Genomic DNA, 22,950 nt, shown 5'->3' on the forward strand with positions numbered 1-22,950 from the left:
CGATCGCACTACGATCTGTGAAAAAAATGCAAATTTTGAAGATCGTGGCATGACTGTGTTGTTTCCGAGAAATCTACGTATTAATCAGAAATATAAGGAATGGAACAGTATTTATATGGAACACGATGTTGACGTTATTGCTGAGAACGTAGTAAGATCGCGGTATGAACGTAGTATAATCGCGGTAAGAACGTGCTATAATCGCAGTAGAAGCGTGGTAAGATCGTGTTGCAATCGGATAACTCGTGGTATGGTCATAGTGAGAACGTGATGAGCGTAGAAAAATCATGATAATCGTAGAAAAAGCGTTGTATAATCGTAGCAGGATCGTTGTAGAAGCGTAATGAGGACGTAGTATCATCGTGAAGTCAACGAAAATTAACATTTTCATGCCGCTCATACCACGACCTCACCACGATCTTAATTTATTTAAGATCGCGGTGAGCGTGGTGCGATCGTAGTCTAGTGTGACTGGGGCTTAACATCACATATTTTTTTTCATTCTAGAAAAAAAATACATCTTGGTATTGCTCTATGAAGTCAGTTCTTGAAATTATCCCAGAAATCAATCATATAGCTTTATCATAAAATTAATAGCTTCAAAGCTAATCTGAAAACAATTAAAGATATAGGGCATACATGTACTGAAAGTATTTTAGTATTTAAATGGTAAACTTAGACATTATGTTAGATTTAAATCAAATTTTGAAGAAAAAAAAAATCACAAAAAAATACTGAACTCCGAGGAAAATTCAAAACGGAAATTCCTTTAATTAATAGCAAAATCAAAAGCTTAAACACACCAAACGAATGGATAACAACTATCATATTCCTGACTTTGTACAGTCATTTTCTTATAAAATATATTATAGTTTGAAAGAGACATATATATTTCTATTATTGGGAACTTTGAACAGAGATAAAGCTTAACAAAGCTCAGAATTTAATAACACCACTTGAATTAAATTCGTAAGGTATCAGTGTACTTTCAAAAAAGACAGAGTTTGTACTCGATGTATTTCTGAAGATGTGGCGGATGAATATCATTTTCTATTTACTAGTAAATGTTTTAAATTTAATGATGACCGCATGTATCTATTTCAATAAATCATCAAAAGTTGCCCCTATTTGATAGTATACACTGACGGGATATATTGATTTGGCTTATCGACATAGGAGATAAGTCAATTATCACTGCTGCTGTTAAATTCATTTCTTTAAATTGTCAATGGCGTGGCTCCAGACACGAGAAGGACTGTGTAAATAACTCTGCTCCTTGAGCACCACCCCTTGTTGTAGTATAGGAACACCTAAACTATTCTTAATACCTATTACCGCGGCCGTATATGTTATTTGCTGTGAATAGACTTGACATTTGGTGACCTTTATGTTTGTTTCTTATTTTACCTATAATAGCCTGTATCACTCTGTATCAATAGTTTAGGTGTATACTGTAATATGCATGACATGTACTATATACTGTATGTTGTAAAGATTATATTTGTTATTTGTGTATGCTCCCCTGGAAACCTAATTTGGAAAATAAAATATCTTCATCTTAATCTTATATCGTTATCTTTATAACATACTTTTTTTAAATCCCCGTTGACAACTTAAAAATAATTGAGAAAGTAAGGTTCAAATTCCATCAGGCAAACTTGACCTTAGATGAATTATGCTACTCTTTTTATCTCCCTTCTCGAGGATGTATTTATATTTCCCTGGCTTTCAAATAATTTGGTTTGAACATTCCTAACGCGCCGGAATTTTGAAAATGTGTGATTTGTAAGTACTAGCAAAGGGTCGATACCACTGCTGGTGGACTGTTAGTCCCGGTCGATATAAGAAGCTTAGTAGTAAGTCTGTAGGTAAGGAAATGGTTAAAACATACACATATCTTTGCATATTGTTTTTATCGGTATAAATATTGATTTTGTCACCAATTATAGATTAAAACACAACTGAATATTAATGAACGTTTACCGACCTACATTCTGTCGATATCTATATTTTGGCATTGCACAAGATGTTTTTTTTTCTGACTGTATACGACGTATTTTATATACTAAACCTATATGATGTGAACTAATTGCTATTTTTGATTTTGATAAATGATTTTTGTATTATTTGGTTGGTATATGCTTTGAACTAATTTTCAGTAACTGCGAGTACTTTCAGAAAGATGAACGTCTTAATTTGTAATTAACCTATTATATCCATTTTAGTTTGTTTATATGTTTCGGAGTTTAGTATGACGTCCATTTTCACTGACCTAGTACACGATTTTGTTTAGGGGCCAGCTGAAGCCCGCCTACGGGTGCGGGATTTTCTCGCTGTGTTGAAGACCCATTGGTGGCCTTGGGCTGTTTTCTGCTTTTTGGTGGGGTTGTTGTCTCTTTGACACATTCCCCTTTTCCATTCTCAATTTTATTAACAAAAAATGATACCCATCGAATTAAAATCAACCAACATCAGTTGAAGAGAACTAGTGCCATCTGGACTGATACGAAAATCAAGTACAAAATCATTGAATTTAATCGTATTTCATAAAAAAGTGTTCATACAATTCCGCATAGAGAGATAGTATTTTCAATCAATTAAATGATACCGTCGTATTGTCATACTTTTTGAAACATTGGTTTGCGTAATCAAATAAATTTGTAATGTGTCTTAAAAGAATAATTTCTTCAATTTCAGTCACAAGTATAAGAAACGAGGTCAACATGTATTTGTTTATCAAACATCATTGCCAGATAAGGCACATGACTGACACTCCGCTTATATATTCAAACTGCCGACCTATATCATACAAAAAGCAATTTGTGAAATATTATATAAGTCGACTATTAACGACATTTGAACTTAAACGTAAAAACAAAAACACACGAGTTCGGCAAAAAAATTGATAATAAACTTCCTTATTCAAATATCCTCTATTGCCAAATGTAACAAACACACTTTTGACTTGATGTGATGAGAATATATTTTTTTGTCTTAAAAATAAACTTTAATATCTCAATTATCTTTTAAAACGTCTAAATTGAGTAGAATATTGAATAATTTGATTTTTGGCGGGAAAGCAGAAACAAGATCGGCATTTGTAAATTCTATCAAACGTCATTGGTAGTTCGGCAGTGTCATTTAAATCACATCACAAAATAGAACAGAATTAGCTACATACTTGTTAATTGGTTGATTTAATGTATACAGTTTTATTGTGTAAGAATTTTTTTTTTTTCTGAATGAAATCAATGTGGTTGTTGTTATGAAATACGGTGTGCATGGTCAATTATGCTTAAAGGACCTTGAACAAGTATTTAACATTAAACAATACTTGTAAAACAATCAGTTAGATCAGTTGAACAACTTTAATTCAGAAGTAAACAATGGATATGATTTGATAGTCTCCCTGTAATAGTATTTCTTAATTGAATTTCATGTTGTGTTTAATTTGATCTAGACATGCTCAAATACAAAGTAGCTTTAATTTAACTATAAAAGTATACAAATTTCATGTCAATTTATATTCTTGATTACTATTCATGTATTCAATATTTCTCAAATACCATATCATGTACTGTTATGAATATATGCTAGGAAGTGATCTAAAACTTGATCAGGAGTTGCTCCGGTGGGGAGAAGTTCACTCTCTACGTGTATATACTGTAAACCGGAAAATTTTCGCACCGTATTTTTTTCGTGATTTGCCAACAAGATCTAAATTCGCGCCGTTTTGAATTCGCGATGTCTCGGTGTCATATACAAGTTTTTCATACAATTTTTTATAGTTTTACATGTATTTAAATCACGTGATAAAATAAATCAGAAATCCTTTTTGTCGGTAGTTGTAAGTTATGTTTGTTTGTAAAACACAATCAAACTAAACAGAAAGGAATAACCTAATTAAGAGTGAATTAAATGCTAACAGTATTACTGCTAATAAATTATTTTTTTAGTCTGATCGATCTATGTAGCAGATACAATGAGGTAATCATTTTAAAACTGATTGACAGGTGTCAATTACATAATAGTTAGAATAGTTGTTTATTTAGCAATATCCGTTATGTCCACTTGATTGGAATGTCTTTTATGTTAATTAGACCATCATGAGTTAAAGTTTTGATTTCTGCATTGACTTTAATTGTGATATACAGTTATGCCGCGAAAATTTCCATGTTTATAGAATGAGCCGGTAGTGTATCACTGCCACCCTTCTCTTATACATGTTATATACAGCTCGTGAGATCAATTGGTTCCACTCGAGTTATTTATCAGCAACTACATTGGAATTACTTTGTTACGATTTACAAAATTCTAAAACACAACGCGAAGTATACACATACAATTACTTTAAATTTACTTTTGGAACTTAACTTGTGAATTACTATTCTTATTTGATTTCAAATGACATGCGATACTATCCTTTTGATATCGGTTACGAACTATTACTATTTAAAGGGGCACTAGCTACGAGATATATAAAAAATCTAAAATAGGATTTTTTTTTGTTCAATCATTAATGAAAGCGAAATAGTGAAATAATAATTCGCTTTTAGCAGCAAGTATGGTTCAATTTTGACAAAATAAGCTAAGAAACATTGAAGATTAATTATTCACTTGCAAGAGAATAATTCGACCTCATTGAAAACGTATTCATGTGAACTTCAATTTAACCCCTTAGCTAGAGATGTATAACGCATGAACCGTGTGTGATCAGTCATTTAAAGAAAAAGAATGTCAACATTGAAAGTGAAACAAAGGTAAATCATTTGATTGACTGATTCGATCGACAAAAAATTATTCTTATACAGGTAAAAACGATGATTAACATATATTTTTAATCTATAATATGAAATTAAATAGACCTAGAAAAATCCAATTGCACGAGTTAGCTTAATCTATTTATATCTATATTTATGTTTATATACCTTATATGGCCATCGGTGGTTTTCGGAGGCAACTCGATAGTTAATTAGATGGCGTCTAGACTAAAATACACACGAAACGAAGCTTCATATTATCGAGCTCATGCTCTGTAAATTGTTTATTTTAGACTTTTAATAATTTGGATAAATGTTTTACGTTGTCATTAATCAAATATGAGAATTTGAGTCAAATCGGTGAACATGAATTTGACAGCTAGTGCCCCTTAAATTACATTTCATTTTTTAACTTAACTTTTGAAATACTATTCTTTTTTAATTCATTTGACTATGTTTTGTTTAATTGTCTCTTTTCATCCAAAATCGGATATCAGGTATCCCGATGATCTAATAGGGACGAAGTACTGGTCACTACACGTCCCGGGAGGTGTTGACACTGACCCTTCTGTTACACAATGACTCAATGGAATTCCATACCATGACATTTTCTTACAGTCAGAAATTTCCTGTAAGATTTTAGATGAATGATGAACAAATACTTGCAAGCAATGACACACAGAAATGGGCAGTTGTGTTGTTGTTATTGTTGACGTAACGATAAAATCTGTTGATAAACTGTATTGCCGAAACGTACATAAATGTTGTCAAGGGGAACTATATAGCTTTAATAATCTCATTACACATCCAGTAAGAATATCTAACATATACAACTTTCTCATTAGATAAAAGGGCTTTATAAGAGTTGCAGCAAATCACCCTGCAATCAGATGTTTCAAACAACCATTTGATTAGACAGGAAAGAAAAACTTGTGTTTGATAAGATTGTGTGGAGGTGTAGTATGAACAGCGAAAAAGTCAAAAGTGTCAACCGAATCAAAAGTACCATCAAGGTTTCTTTACACCCCACAATTAGTTAATTCCACTATTTTTAAATGTTTTATTACAAAAGTTAACAATAGGTTCTTTGAAAGTAGTTAAGGAACTAGCTAATAACACTGAGAGATTAGTAGTAGAACACTTACTAGAGGTCGAGATGAAACGATGTGTTACAGGTGTGTCGTTTAGTTAAGGTAATCAATACATAGTCGAGACCTTCAAATGTTCAGAAGAGGCTTTCAGTTGAGCTTGAGCTGTGGTAGGGACATGATTTTTTACTATTTGAATCTCTATAGAGCGTACGGCATTGAATGTAGTTCAATGTATATTTTCATTCTTAACCTCTTTCGTATAGTATTTATGTCATACCACCACTACTTTGCTAGCTGCTTTTTCGGCCGCGCGTCCGGTACGAACTCAAAACGCTTTGCGAGTTCTTAAATTTTGTATTTAATCCAAGAAACTGATGTATTACTTTCTCTTTTATTTATTTCAAAATGAATTCCAAAATGCGATATGCGAATATCAACAATGTTCAGATGTTTATTTAAATAGGAATCAAATGACATTTTGTCAGATTTCTCCGGTTTACATCAATTTTTACATCAATGTTGAGGTCCCTAGAATTACATGGCCATATGAATCAAATCTAAACTTTGATGTTTCACAGTTCCATGTTTGAGGAGCATTATTTTCTACACTGACGTCTGATGTAACTGACTTATTATTAAAAATTAAATTTCTACTACTTCTATTCAGTCAACGAAATGGTTCACCCTTGTTTCAATTTCATTGTTGACATTCTTTTCCTTTAAATAGCTGAACACGCCTAGTACATGCGTGACGCATCTCCTGCTTAGGGGTTAAATTGAAGTTCACATGAATACTGATTCACATGAGAGCGAATTATTCACTTGCATGTCAATAATACATCAGCGATGTCTTTGAGCTTATTTTGACAAATTTGGGCCAAACCAACTGCTTATAACGAAAAGTTATTTAAAAAATCCGATACAATACTTGAATAAAACAAGATTCTTATTTTAGATTTTGTCTAAATCGTAGCTACTGCCCCTTTAACTATGCACAACATATAGATAAGAAGTTTATTTGAAGATTTGGGAAGGAAGACATATCTTTCAATATTGTGTACCCCGTTCATTTCTGAGTGGCCAATGTGAACTGAAAATAAAAAATCTTCGATTTCACCGAACATTTTAAACAAATTTATCTTGGTTCGCTGCTTCAACTTCATTTAAAAAACTAGGAACATATTTCCTGTGAGTTTTATTCTTCTTAATTAAAAATCTGCATCTTTATACTTTAATAATAACAATAAACCCCTTTTCTGTGATATATAAACTTAATCTACTGTAAGTGTATTTTGACAGATTATGCATGCATATACACGTAATAACGAACTTTTTAAGTATATCTAACTTAAAGACTCGCGATCAACAATTTTAAAGCTATGTATGACACAGTTCAGAGTCCTACAAGGGTAAACAGATATTTGTCAAATTTAAACATATTCTAGATGTCACAATCAGCTTTCAAGAGAAAAAGAGGTTTGCGATCATATCAGAAAAGTTGCACAAGATTCATCTCTTTAGAGGAGGAAAAGAGTAAATCTCCAGGTATGCAAGATGAGGATGGAAAATTACCACCTCAATAAACATGATAAATATGTTTATAAATATTAGAAAATGTGGTATAATTAACAACTGTGCACCATAGACCATGTATCGTGGATGTCAGCTACTACAGGCGACTGTCCGGCCTTCAACAACGAGAACATTCCATACTGTATATTTAGTTTTAAAAGTCTCCGACAATATCTAACACACACACACACAATTTTATGTAGAATAACGTATCTTCTAGAGTAAAGCTAAACTGTAACCAACACATTAAAAACCGTCTTGTAAAAAGAACCCTGGTATTGAATTCGTAGAAAGATGTTTTTGTGCTGATGTTCACGTAATATTTGCCACTGACAGTATAGCAGAAGCTAATTAATCGATGGTTTAATGAAGTCAACGAAAAATCAAAATAAATAGTTTAGATGTAGGTACATGTTTAGATCAACCACTGAGATCACGTGCTGTCAACACTGAAATTAGGAGATCGTCGGATTCCGATCTTAACTAACAAGGATAACCAGTTTACAAATATAAACGTTGCCAGTAAAATGTTTATTTCAATATTTTGGTCACACAACTGGAAAACATCGAAAAAAGAGAATAAAATAGAAATTCTCTTTTTCAAATAGATGCATTAAAGGTAGCTGATTTTTTCTTGACACCCCGATTCTAATACAAAGTAGCCAATATGGTATAGCAGAGAGTGCTAAAAGTGGCATACAACATACACAATCAATAAATCTTTTCAAACTACTTCTAGTAGTTTAGTAGTTTACCTGCCATTGTTCATCAACGACAAACAAATGTATACATATTGAAAAATATATGTGATGAAAGAATATTCATTTAAAAAAAAACGGGTGGACGAGCAGAAATATAAACTACAGTCTTGCTTTAGATTTTATTGGATGACGCAATTTTAACTCTAACTCAAATTTTAACTCTACCTCGAAGTTTAGCTCGTAGTCAAACTCGAAGTGTAACTCAAACTTTAACTCGAACTCTTACTCGAACTAATTTTCGAACTATAACTCAAATTTTAACTCGAACTCGAACTTTAGCTTTAACTCGAACTAGAACTCTAATTCGATGGTTAGCCACACTCTCATTTGTCAGCTGATAAAAACCAGATATGTTAAAAACAGATGAAAAGATTTTTTAATATGGCGATGTGTCCTTTGCTGTTAGTCTATATACATATTTATCAGATGCATTTAATTTTCCTCATAATGTTCACAAATTAATCGATTGATTGAACGGTATATTAACATCTAAGAAACAGGTAAAGGTTATATATCCAGGCCATGGACAGTAAACATATTATGTATAATGAACACGAAAAGATGTATGAAAAATGAATTCGGATGATGGGAAACAGAAAAAAAATTGGTTCCCACTGTTAGAATACATTTTGAGCGTTGTGTAAGTACGGAATCTTTAACAAATTTTAAGGACCATTCGGAAATAGTTGCTACAAGGGTTTTTAAATGTGCTTGGTGTGGCATTTTCTAACACGAAGTTTCAGGTTTTACCTTCCCCGTGCGATTGGATGTTTGTAGTGAAATGATTCTGCCCGCAGTCAAAAAGGCAAGTGCTACTTTTCAGCCTGGATACTCTCGGACTTTCAAGTAGAAGGGGTCTTAATCCGCAAGCCGATCATTATTTCTATAATACGGCATGTGGTCAATTTCGTTATCCCGATACAAACAATGGAACTTCTAAAAATAAATGGGATGACATCTTTGACAATTACTTTGTAATAAACTGTTTCTGTCTGTTTAACGATTCGATAGAATGATAAAAATATTAATGAAAAATCAAAGTAGCTTAAAAAAATTTCAAACATGATAGTATAGTTTTAAAGTATAAAGGATTTAATTCAACCCAATGCAAGCGATACACGAAATGCTACTATTCGAGCAACGTTGTTCTATAACGTTGCTTAACGAAATAGTTTTAGTTCCCGCCAAAAATCGGTAATAAGCATATTTCCGTTTATAGCGGTGTTAAAACATCGATGACCCCCCATTTTTATTTATGCTTTTAAAATCGCCCCTTAAGCTGCTACTTCTGCAGAAGTTTAAAGGAAAACAAACATGAGTAGATTTGTATTTATTTAAAAAAAAAATCTATAATACATAGCAATTAGAAATGGCGGGAAATATACAAATGGCTTGAAAAATACGGAACTTGAAACAAATACATGTTTATAAGGTATAAGTTTTATTTGACTGTATTTGCATTAGCAGTTAGACATATTTCTTTTTAAATTAGAGCGCTATTTTTATATTTCGGAATAACGTGATTTTTTAATCGTTGGTGACGTCATATCCCGAAAACAACTTCGGTGACCCCATCATTTTTTTCGCTTAAATTTTCGTTATTAGGATGATCTTTCTACATGAAAAATGACAATGAATTATTACTATTAGTTTAAATAGTGTGATTTCCCTATAAGAGTGTAATTACTTCTTCGTGTTAATGGAAATCATATACCGGAATTGGTTTTAAGTTCTTTTTGAATATCAGTATATTTTTTTTCCATAAAATTATGATGAAAATAAGAAAAAAGATCCTAAAACGTATGAATAAAAGTTCGATGTTGAATAATAGCTGCCACATTTAGGTTTTATTTTGTACCAACATATTGTTGAAGTCTTCATTCGGAAATTAATTGTACTAACATGAGCAACACGACAGCTGCCACATATGGAGCAGGATCTGCTTATCTTTCCGGATCAACTGAGATCACCCCAAGTTTTTGGTGTGGTTCATGTTGCTCAGTATTTAGTTTTCTATGTTGTGTTTTGTGTACTATTGTTTGTCTGATGGTCTTTTTATATTTTAGCCATGGCGTTGTCAGTTTTTTTTCGACATGAGTTTGAATGTCCCTCTGGTATCTTTCGCCTCTCTTTTATAACTTTTTCCGTGTCAGTATGAAAAATACAAAAATCGGAATTCACACTTTATCGCGATATAACAACAATCTGCACCAAAGGACAACACTACAACACGGCTAAAATGAAAGCATACAGTTTACTCTATCCTTATGTGGATTTTCAGCCATGGGGTAAGTCAAATCACAAAACTCCTAAATCATGCGATTTTTTTTCCGGATTTGACACTCCATTAATGTGTTCATGCTTCTTGATTTCTTGATAAAGTAAAGAGAATTAGACTAAAATAATAGCATAGTTTGAATAAATTTTAAAATGAAAAAAAAAGGTATTGCAGAATTTATGACGTTGAAATCTTAGTATGTGGAGAAAGATACCTGACTACGATAAATTAGCAAGACCTAGTGTCAATATTCTAAGTGAAATCTCTTTTCGAGCATTCGAAGTCATCAGTGAATTCATTGACAAATATAAGTGTAAAAATAATTTTTTTTTTCGGAAGGTATAGAGATGATCCGTTTATAATAGGACATTCATCTTGAGAAGAAATTGAGAAGTTCTTTAAAATAGCAAATGATCATCACCCTTTACAATGCTTTATTAAAGTTTACTTATGAAATTCCAAATAAAGAAATTATTTTCCTGGATACAGTCATACATGAAGGGGAGAATTTCAAGGAACACCAGTATTCTTGATATAAAGAGCTACACCAAACCTACTAATTCATATCAGTATTTAGATAGGACGTCTATGCATAGCCCAAACCTCTGGATTTATAAAAGGGGAAGCTATATTTGCCATAACAGAAATAACAGTAACAGACATAATTTAAAAGATACAATCTGTAATTCAAAGGTCATCGAGGGGCGTAAAAGGGGGGTATCTGCACGGAAGAACGCGAAATAAAATTTCCATTTCACGATGAACGAACAATTCAAAATTTCTTGCACGTTGATCTTTTTACCGATTTCACGAAACACGGTGAATAACGAACCTTTTTCACGGCTGCACGTGAAATAAAAATGGCAAAACACGTTGCACGAAAATAACCCTTTACCATCCTCGTCATCTTAAGCAAAGAGGTATAAAGGGCATAATATATATCGTAGCGCTAGCTGTGAACCTGCTCTCAATATTGACAGATCGGAATGGGACAAGCAGACACCACTATAAAAATAATGAGATGTTGTATGCTTGCCAGTATAGTCAAAGAATGTGACGAGCAGACACCACTATAAGAATAAGGCGATGTGGTATGATAGCTATTATAGTCAAATATCACTTTTCATTTGGAGATCACCCCAAGTTTTTGGTGTGGTTCATGTTGCTCAGTATTTAGTTTTCTATGTTGTGTTTTGTGTACTATTGTTTGTCTGATGGTCTTTTTATATTTTAGCCATGGCGTTGTCAGTTTTTTTTCGACATGAGTTTGAATGTCCCTCTGGTATCTTTCGCCTCTCTTTTATAACTTTTTCCGTGTCAGTATGAAAAATACAAAAATCGGAATTCACACTTTATCGCGATATAACAACAATCTGCACCAAAGGACAACACTACAACACGGCTAAAATGAAAGCATACAGTTTACTCTATCCTTATGTGGATTTTCAGCCATGGGGTAAGTCAAATCACAAAACTCCTAAATCATGCGATTTTTTTTCCGGATTTGACACTCCATTAATGTGTTCATGCTTCTTGATTTCTTGATAAAGTAAAGAGAATTAGACTAAAATAATAGCATAGTTTGAATAAATTTTAAAATGAAAAAAAAAAGGTATTGCAGAATTTATGACGTTGAAATCTTAGTATGTGGAGAAAGATACCTGACTACGATAAATTAGCAAGACCTAGTGTCAATATTCTAAGTGAAATCTCTTTTCGAGCATTCGAAGTCATCAGTGAATTCATTGACAAATATAAGTGTAAAAATAATTTTTTTTTTCGGAAGGTATAGAGATGATCCGTTTATAATAGGACATTCATCTTGAGAAGAAATTGAGAAGTTCTTTAAAATAGCAAATGATCATCACCCTTTACAATGCTTTATTAAAGTTTACTTATGAAATTCCAAATAAAGAAATTATTTTCCTGGATACAGTCATACATGAAGGGGAGAATTTCAAGGAACACCAGTATTCTTGATATAAAGAGCTACACCAAACCTACTAATTCATATCAGTATTTAGATAGGACGTCTATGCATAGCCCAAACCTCTGGATTTATAAAAGGGGAAGCTATATTTGCCATAACAGAAATAACAGTAACAGACATAATTTAAAAGATACAATCTGTAATTCAAAGGTCATCGAGGGGCGTAAAAGGGGGGTATCTGCACGGAAGAACGCGAAATAAAATTTCCATTTCACGATGAACGAACAATTCAAAATTTCTTGCACGTTGATCTTTTTACCGATTTCACGAAACACGGTGAATAACGAACCTTTTTCACGGCTGCACGTGAAATAAAAATGGCAAAACACGTTGCACGAAAATAACCCTTTACCATCCTCGTCATCTTAAGCGAAGAGGTATAAAGGGCATAATATATATCGTAGCGCTAGCTGTGAACCTGCTCTCAATATTGACAGATCGGAATGGGACAAGCAGACACCACTATAAAAATAATGAGATGTTGTATGCTTGCCAGTATAGTCAAAGAATGTGACGAGCAGACACCACTATAAGAATAAGGCGATGTGGTATGATAGCTATTATAGTCAAATATCACTTTTCATTTGGAAATATGAAAAAAAAAAATCATTGCGTAAACATTATTTATACAACTTCTTCGCAATACAAAATGTAGGGGCATATTTCCAAAACCACCAATGGTTGCGCAAAGTAGACATCGCAACTTAAAAGAAACACTGACTAGCTAGCTAGTCAAACCGTAGAAAACTATAAAGGACTGGGTCAGGACCCCTGACGAAGCACCAACCCTTCAATTGAGCCAAGTCACATCATAGAGTTTGTCCTATTCTATACTGCAGAAACAAGATGTATTTGGTCCTGGGGGAATAGGCGTACATGGCTGTTAGGTACTTTCTGACATTCAACATTTTTTAACACTGACCAATATTACAGACATACAATCACTATGTCTTTATGCTTTAATGAGAATACAAATAGCGTAATAGTAATACGTAATAATTTGGCTTTCAAAGAAAATATGGTAAATTTCGGATACAATTGCTGAAATGCTTTTAGTTATAATTACTTACATATTTCCGCTTCCGTTATACGATATATTCAATATACAAACTGTATTCTAATATTTCAATCACCGACTAAGAGCGCTATAATTGTTTTGTTCATGTTAAAGATTCCCCCAACAAAACGGTATCTGATGGTTACATGAAAAGACACAATTTGAAAGTTTAGAAAATCGTGACCACTGGAATGTAGGGCGATTGTAAAATATAATGATTTTCATATTGTTTGCAACAACAGGTAGCCGTGTGTTATTTTTGTAACTTAAACTCGATCACTTGGGACTTTTTTGACACTAGAAACCCTACTATTATTGATACGTTTATACGATTAATTTTACTTTAACTTGTGATTAAAATAGTCATATAATACCCTTAAATTGTGATTTGCAAAGCAAAACAAATAGTTTGAATGCGTCAAATTACTTAGATCTTCTCACGTTATAGCTTAAGTTTAATTTCCGTTTTTCTCCCTCAACATTTAATAATGACAGACAACACCTTTTATAACGTCGAAATACTCACTTTAAAGCCCTTTCATAGCATAGGTTTAATTTTAACGAAAATAATACATGAACAATTCTACGTTTTGTACGTTGTTCATTTAATGAAAAAAATATTCTCCAAAACTTCTCCCATACATTTAAAATACACTACTCCTTGACTATATTATTAAAGGTTTATGGTGTAATAATTAATTATTACAATATATACATGTTATAATACAAGTGTCTTTATGTAATCATAAGAGATGACACAAATTATTCCATAAGATTGTTTAATATAATTTTGTTCTTCTTGTATGATAGAGATTACAAAATTGTCATTTTGTTTTTAAATTTTATTCGCTTTTCAATTTATCAAGTTATCTGTTGTTCTTTGTCAATATGAAATACTCACTTTTTCCTTACTGTTTTTTACCCTATAAATAAATAACATAAGAGCCGAAGACAGTCATACCACATCTCCCAATTTGTATAAGGGATCAGCGCTATGTATGTAAATTTCAATTGACCGAATTGTGATGCTTGTACCGATTTACTGGCTACATGTATCATGATTTTATCTGTTAAATTTCATTTCATATCGAATATTTGTGTAATAAAGATCTATTGATTTCCGAACGTTTGGAATTGAAATTGCCTGACGAAAACTTATACTTAAAAAACCGTAAAGGTAAACATGCTGGATTCATGTAATTCACATATTAAATACTAACCGATTTTGTAATTCAGATAATTAATCTTAATAGAATAGAAACATGTTAATTAAAATAAGACCTAATTGTGTGTCTTTACAAATTGAATGCCCAAGACACTCGTGTTTAATTTAAAGATGTTCCAATCAAACTTTTGTATTAACAATATATCTGTGTTCAAAATCGGTTCATGGTTCCTTTTTTAAAATTTCTTACAAAAAATTCGAGGTAAAATATATATGTATATATATGATCACGCTTTGATAGACATCAACTAGACAAAAATAGATAAAAACTTGAAAAAAGCATAAATGATCAACAAAACATCGTCAATCGACTCTCTCGCTCTCTAACTCTCTCTCTCTGTTTTCTATCTTGGTGTTTCCAACTTGACAGGTGATATTTTGAAAGACTGATTGATTTAATTAGGAGCGGTGCACGGTTAAAGACACAAGTTTACCTGAATTTATATGAAATATATAAAGCATTTTTAAAACTTCCTACATTTCTATGGACTTTTTTTTTATATATTGGGGAATTTTACAATCTGTATTCTACAAAAAATTCATCTACTGATTGTTTCCTAATTTTCGCCAGCACGAGGCTTTGTTTTTTTTATTGTCAGTGATAAATATACCTAAAAATGTCATTGCTTAAGAAAAAAATAGAATTGTTACAGCAATGATAATCACAAATAACTGAATTTATTAATGCCAGGAAGTGTTAAATGCAATTTACCTGCAAAAACATTGATCAGCTTTAGAAAATAAAATATAATTGCCCAAACATATATTGCCTGAGCCTGTATTCTATCATTATTTCAGTAAGGCATATTAACTACTGTTTTGTTATGAATTTAGTGCTAGTTGGATATGATAAGATGTATACTAGCTCATTTTAACAAATTGCTATAAACTTTTATTTTTTTAATTGTATAGAATTTTAGTTTTATATTACTTTTCAAGAAGGACAGTTATATTTGTAGCAATCAACTGATCAATACCCCTATAATTTATATTTTACTTTTTAGTTTCCTTTGTTCAATATTTTCAACAAATATATTTTAATAGCCTGATAAGGACGTTTTTTCAATGGCATTATTGATACAGTCTACTTATTGTGTCAAAGTGTTCTCTGAGAACTAGAACAATATTGGATATATTAGGAAATCAGTGGGAAGGACAGGAATTTGTAACACTCCTGTATACACAATCATACAAAGGGAGAAATGTAAGAATTTAAGGATTGTATTTTCTTATAGATGTCATTAAACTTCCGAGAAATAATATTTTGAATAGAAAATAGTATGAACAGTTTCCTTTGAAAAGTTTGAGGTTACAGAAAGTTTAAATAATTATCTAATATTAAATAAGAAATATTTGTCAATGATGAATATTTTGTACTGTTATCTGTAGTTGTTACGAAGTAAAAGTGTTGACTGTATGTTAAAACATAAATAAACCAACTGATTTATTTTTTCACATCAATGACAATTGTTTTTGCATCATAAATCATCCCATAGCACAATGTTTTATAACAAATGATATAGCTATTTTCAGTCTGTAAAAGGAGACTGCATAAACGAAAGGGACAATAAAAGTCTAAGAAAAACTGAGAACACCATGACAAAATCCGAAAAAAACACCAAGAAGTTAAAGACTTGGACCACAAACGTTCATAACATCAAACTACAATTGCAACCCAGGAAATATGACAGCAATTCTACATCCCTAAAAGATCGTCGAACCCGAAACAGACTTATCCTCCTATGCAAAGGCATACATGGTCAAGCCAACTTCCAATCTGATCACTGAACTGAAAGAAACATCCATACCAACTAAGAACATGCATACGGCAAACATTTCATGAGACTGCAAATCAGATATATTAAAATTCAGCTTAATACCAAACACAATTAAAAATTGGAACTACTACCAGTGGATATTTTCACCAAGATTCAAACAGCAGAAGAACCAGCTAAAACTTTCAGTGATATTGTAAAGGGTGTCCTATAGCCACCAAAGGCATTACTTGACTCACGCGCGGTGTAGTAATATCATTGAATGATCCACCTTAAATCAAGATCAAACGAGAAAGCAATGACGCCACCGAATTGAAAGATTTGGATTATGACAATATAACATGCATCAGAATAAAAGAGAATCCCAAAGCTGATGGTACATGAATTAAAATGGCACCGCAAATGAAACTATCATATTGTTTACTTTTTTAATCTGTTTTAGAATAAAAGTTTTTCTTTGAAATTTTTGAATCTTATATTTATATTTGCTAGTATCATTACAAAGTATTATTTAAATAAAATCGAGAACGGAAAGGGGAATGTGTCAAAGAGACAACAACCCGACCAAAGAGCAGAAAACAGCCCAAGGCCACCAATGCGTCTTCAACACAGCGAGAAAATCCTGCACCCAGAGACTGGCTTCAGCTGACTCTTAAACATTAATGTATACTAGTTAAAAGCATTGAATTTGTCAAGAATGTTTATGTGGTAATTGAATTTAACACATTAATCCATCTTTACAATTTACAAAATCTTCTAAAAATTAGGATTTGTATGATTGTCAATGAGACAACCTTCCACCAGATACCGAATTTGTTGAGGTTTGCATTTCATGTTAGTTCATGGTATGGCCTTAAACACAGAGCAATATTCACATGCATATATACATGTATACCCGGTATATACGTTTGATAGTCATTCACTTCTACAGGAAAGCAATGACTTAAGTGGAATGTATTATAAAGTATATTTTTGTAGCTAGTATATAGTATATGATGGGTTCATTTGAATGGTATAAATTGGTGTGGTTATTGAAAGACAGTCCTTTAATAATTTTCAGCTTATTGTATACACAAATATGTATGGTTGTATATAGAAGCTGTATACATGCATTTATGCTTTCATATATTTATTTAAAACAACATACACCATGTACAATGCATCAGTTATAATGTACATTAAACATGGATGCATGCCTATTCAAAGCTGTTGCACTTTTTCATGTACAGCATGTATAGCAGGATCATATTTATTTGATCAGACTACACAAAGTTGTAGGTTTTGCTACACGTTATCCATTTTATACTTGGAAATGTTGCGAAAAAATTAAGCTGGGTGTCAGAGAACAAATTTATAGGTAAAGTAGGGTAATATAAGAACTAGACAATGAAATATATTTAGTATCAAGCACCGAAACTATGTAAATTTCTAATTGCTCGCTCGCTTAACATTCTTTTCATGGATTGTTTTTTTTATAATATTTAAGAAAATTATATCGATCGCTAATAAAAAATTCTTTCGCCTGCCATAAATCAAACTTAAAAAAAAAAAACAAATGAAAAAATTTCTATCGCTACCCTTTTTTCAAAGGAAAGAGTCCGAAGAACTAGAATGGTGTGGCCTATATGTATGTACAAATATAAATGAACTAACTTATTTTTAAAATTTATCATGACGATATTTGCTATACAAAATTTACCATGTATACTTTAGCATAACATTATATTAACTTATTATGATGCTGCTTAGTTATAACGTTCTATCGTTTTGAGTCTTGTTTTCAAAATGTGTTTCGGTCAATGTAAAGCCGTTTTTTTCCAAGTTATATTGAAATAATCCCTGAATTTTGACAAATTGATAACTTGGAAAAGGCTCCAGGTTTGATTAAGTTGGAATTTTTTTTTTATAAATACGAAAGAACATGAGTACACGTTTTAAACACTATTCGAAAATTGGGAAGAGGAAAGTCGAAAACAAGATGAAGTTGAACTAGCTGTCAGTAACTACGAGTACTCACATATCTGTACGTTGTGTGAGTTGTATAAATACCCTGTCACGTCCTTTTGTGTTTTTGTTGGAAGCTTTTCGGCTTTGTGTTAATCTGATGAGGTTAGTTCTTTTTTAGATTTTTATAGTTTGTTCTAATGTTGTGTTGTTACATTACTGTCCCAAGTCAGAGAGAAGGTTGTCACCCTCAGGCATGCTTAGCCCCGCCACATTCTGTATGTGCCTGTTCCAAGTCAGGAGTCTGTAGTTAAGTGGTTGGCATTGGTTCATGTCCGTCATATTTGTTTTTCGTAAATTGTTTTGTCACAAATTAGGCCGTTGGTTTTCTGAATTGAATCATTTCACACTTATCATGTCTGAGCCTTTTATAAAATTCAACTCCATTTGGTCCCTTAGACAACTGAATGGATCTAACAAACTTGAATACTTATGCAAAACATAAAATAATTTCATAATTTTCATGTCTGGGTCTTTTATAACCGACTATACGGTATAGGTTTTTCGCATTGTTGAAAACTGTACGGTTGCTTGCCTATAATTGCTAACATCTCATTCATTTGAACTTTGGTGGATAGTTGTCTCTTTTTGCAATCACACTACATCTCCCTATTTTCATATAAAATTGAATTCAATTTGGTACAATTGTTGACATTCGTAGGTAAGGCAGGAAGGTAGAAAAAAAATCGAAAAGAAAATATATGTTTTTTTCTATTTTCTTCAGGAAATGAGTATACACTAGTAGCAGAAAATATAGACTTCGTGTTAATTGTGTGCTTGTTGTGTGTGTTCTCTGTTTGTATACTTTTGTTTGGGTTGGTAAACAAATCTGTCTAGCTGCTTTCATAACACATTCTCCTTATTCTCAACTTAAAGACTGAAAGAGTAATTCAAACATTGTGTCATCAAACAAGAACGTTGAATAAATACCTTGTTGTAATACTTTGTTAAAATACATGTAATGAAACACATCAAAAGTTCACTGCAACTGACATCATCAAAATACCTGATTTTTCACTGATAACATATATGTTTCAAACGACAATCGGAGTTCACTGAGCAATATGTGTGCACCTCTGCTTGCCGACATGTTCTAAGGGGGATAATTTCCTACAAGACTTTCTCAGGAAAAGTAACACAAAACATTGGTAGTAACATTCAACTTCACGTTCAATATGTATTTGGTGTCATTTCATTGGATAGTTCAAGGTTAGATGACTATGTTGACTGCATGTATATATGTGATTTTGATATAAATGTACATGTACCACAAGTACAATGACGGGTACCACTAGTAGAGCAGGACATGCTCACACTTTTAGAAATCTGAATATTTACCTCCCCCGCCCCCTTCCCTGTTATTGGCGGAGGTTGTGTTGTTCGATTTCGTCATACACAAGAAACAGCATTTAAAACAAAACAAAAACATTGATCAACCCAAAAGCAATTCTCATTTGTATACTTTATCATGATTGATATTGTCCTTATTGCTTTCTATGAAAAAAAAAAAATATGTTTTCGCGTTCAATTGCACCGCTTTTAAACTATTGCTATACCATTATATACATGCTTGATTTATCTAGGATATATGGTGACGCTCCTACTAAATAACAATGCTATTTATGGCAAAACCTGCTTAGTTAATAAGGCTCGTATTGAATCTATTAAAAATACATCGTCTGTTCATTGAGTGACCAGTGACCTCAAAACAATTTTAATCATAAAATACGTATGGTGATTGCTGATATACCTTCTAAAAATCAACTCCATTTGGTCCATTGGACAACTGAATGGATCTAACAAACTCGAATACTTATACAAAAGATAACATATCTTTTTAAAGACTAAGTATAAATCATCTGTATTTTTGCTTTTGTTCTTAAAATAGTGAAATGATATAGATGATTAAATCGGATCAGCTGAATGACCTTACTTTTGCCCACAAGCCCTTATTTTTTAATGTTGTTGTGAAAGATTCAGAATAGCACGAGACTAAGTGTATATATCAGACAAAGGCTGAAATGTAAAAATAAAAAGTTGCCTTAAAACTTTGATTCAGATACACATTTTAAAAAATCAAAGGGACTATGACCGTTTTACGTTACGCTCAAAAGATGCAAGACTCTTTTCTTATCTTGATGACATTTATATTGTTACAGAAGACCAAGCCACAAATACTATAATCTGTATGGGCAAATAAACAAATACACCTCAGTCTCAGAAAACAATATTTGAATTAGTCTTTTTAGCTTTAAACTAGTACTCTTAGACTGGAATTGTGTGTCTTATGTTAGTTATTTTTGTGCTTCATTCCAATGTGATTTTGTTCAGTTTGTTTTTATGATTTGCTGTTGCATCACTATCCCAGTTAAGGGAGGGCTGAGCGCTCACAAACATGTTAACCCCGCCATAATCTATATGTGACTGTCCCAAATCAGGAGCATGTATTTCAGTGTTTATCATTGGCTGCTTTCTTTTATATATTTGTTTTGACATTACTCAGAACGCTGATTTTTTTCGATTTAATTTTTTCACATTTTATAATGTCGGAATCTTTTATAGTTGACTGTACATTTTTTGTTTTGTTCATTTTTGCCGAGGTAATGGTGATCTATAGTTGCTTATTTGTCTTGTAGTGATAAGACATCGGACTAAAAGTTTCCATTCTGATCGACGGTTATCAATAAGGTTAAATGACAATCATACCATATCTTCTTATTTTATATTAACAAAGAATGATATATAACATGTTGGCATTTTTTTGTTGGCCAACGACACTCACTAAAGAGAAACATTATAAGTCTTTTTTTAGGTTCCTTCTGAAAATTCAATAAAAGACAAAGAACTGGATCATCCACTGTCTCTTAATTGTATTAGCATCTGCTAAAATAAGTAAAACTGATGGGACTGCCGAAATATCAACAATGCGCGTATACATAAAGTCGTTTGATATTTCAATGAATAAGCTATTTACACATACAAAAATTCAAGGAGGATACATTATATATCAATTTTAGTGATCTCTCAATTGTATCACTTTAATTGACGTGGTCATATTTATGCATTGTTCTAATTACTACGAATTTTCTACACATGGAAATAGGACCTTTGCGTATTTGGAAAATTTCAGGATTATTGGTCCTCAATCCTATTCAACTTCTTTCTCAATTGGGTCTTTTAACTGTCATGATTTGAGCGTCACTAATGAGTCATTTATAGACGAAACGCTCATCAAGCGTACACATTTTTTTCATAACTTAACGTTCATCACACTAACCTTTTTAGTCAATGTTCTTTATAAAGCACAGTAGTTTAGAAATTATTTCGCTCCTTTTTTTTTAAGAAAGTCTTGTTAATGAGAAATTAATAAAAATATACTCTTGTTTCATATGGTGTTTTCATCTCTTTTTATTCGATAGATGTAATTACTATAAAATGATTCGTATATAGACTGAAACACAATTTTGCAAATTTAGTTTGAACATAGCACATAATTATGTCGTCTGGTACTGTTCAAAGTGTTGCTGTATTAAATCAGCATCGGTGCCAACTGCACAATTTAGGACTGCTCATTTCTTTTTAAGCAGGTTTAAAAAAACGAAAAAAAACATGCATTTCAATTCAGTTTTAGTTGGTTAATTGCTGCATGATATTATACCAGAGTTCAATGTTACTATTGTACTAAATGCTGAAGATTTATCGTATAGTGAGCAATTACAGGCACGACATGGCAAAATTTGAAAGCATTCAAACTAGAAAATTAACGGCCTTACTAACGATTGGTTATATTTGAAAAATGACCAAAATATGTTTCATATTAAAAAACTACTATAAATTAGGGCTAACATGTACTTTCAATAAATACAAGGAATCTTTGTCACAGTTTTAATCCGTGTGTTTTACTGCTGCACGTGTCTACTGTACAATATCAAATAGTTAATAGGTTTCATGACCTTATTTTTGCTGTCCTTCGATACATTTGACATTACCCAGTTCGAGTATAAAAAGGGGATATTTGAGTTTAAAAGTCTAGTTGATATCGCCACAGTTTTTGTGCTAGTCCCTAGACATGTATATCATATGTTATTCTATTTAGGTATGTATATAGGGGCATTAGGTTTTTAACACTTTCTGTGATGGTTTCTGTACATTGATACACATATTTTCGAGATTCGTTTTGATTTGCGCAAATGTATTGTGCATGCATACACTTGCCAATCACAAAATCCTCTGCATAGAACCTAAGAATTATGTTCTGACTTCACATCTCATTATTCATTGAAGGATATATCGTAAGCTCTTAGTAGTCCCAATATTGTAGTACGGATTTATAAATTACGCATCTATAAACTTAAGTGGATATTGCTATAACAAGTCATGTCTTTGGTTCATCAATGGAAATCTTAAAAAAAAAAATGGTAACAACTTTGCTATGGT

At 32.1% G+C, this 22,950-nt stretch overlaps 1 protein-coding gene across 1 annotated transcript in view; it reads left to right on the forward strand.

Moving 5' to 3' along the window:
* Positions 1 to 22,950, forward strand: part of LOC127705711 (uncharacterized) — a 106,841-nt gene that overhangs the window by 22,706 nt on the left and 61,185 nt on the right. The gene's annotated exons all lie outside the window — the stretch shown is intronic.

The sequence above is a fragment of the Mytilus californianus genome, unplaced genomic scaffold, assembly GCF_021869535.1.
Source record: "Mytilus californianus isolate M0D057914Y unplaced genomic scaffold, xbMytCali1.0.p SCAF_6, whole genome shotgun sequence".
Taxonomy (NCBI): Eukaryota; Metazoa; Mollusca; class Bivalvia; order Mytilida; family Mytilidae; genus Mytilus; species Mytilus californianus.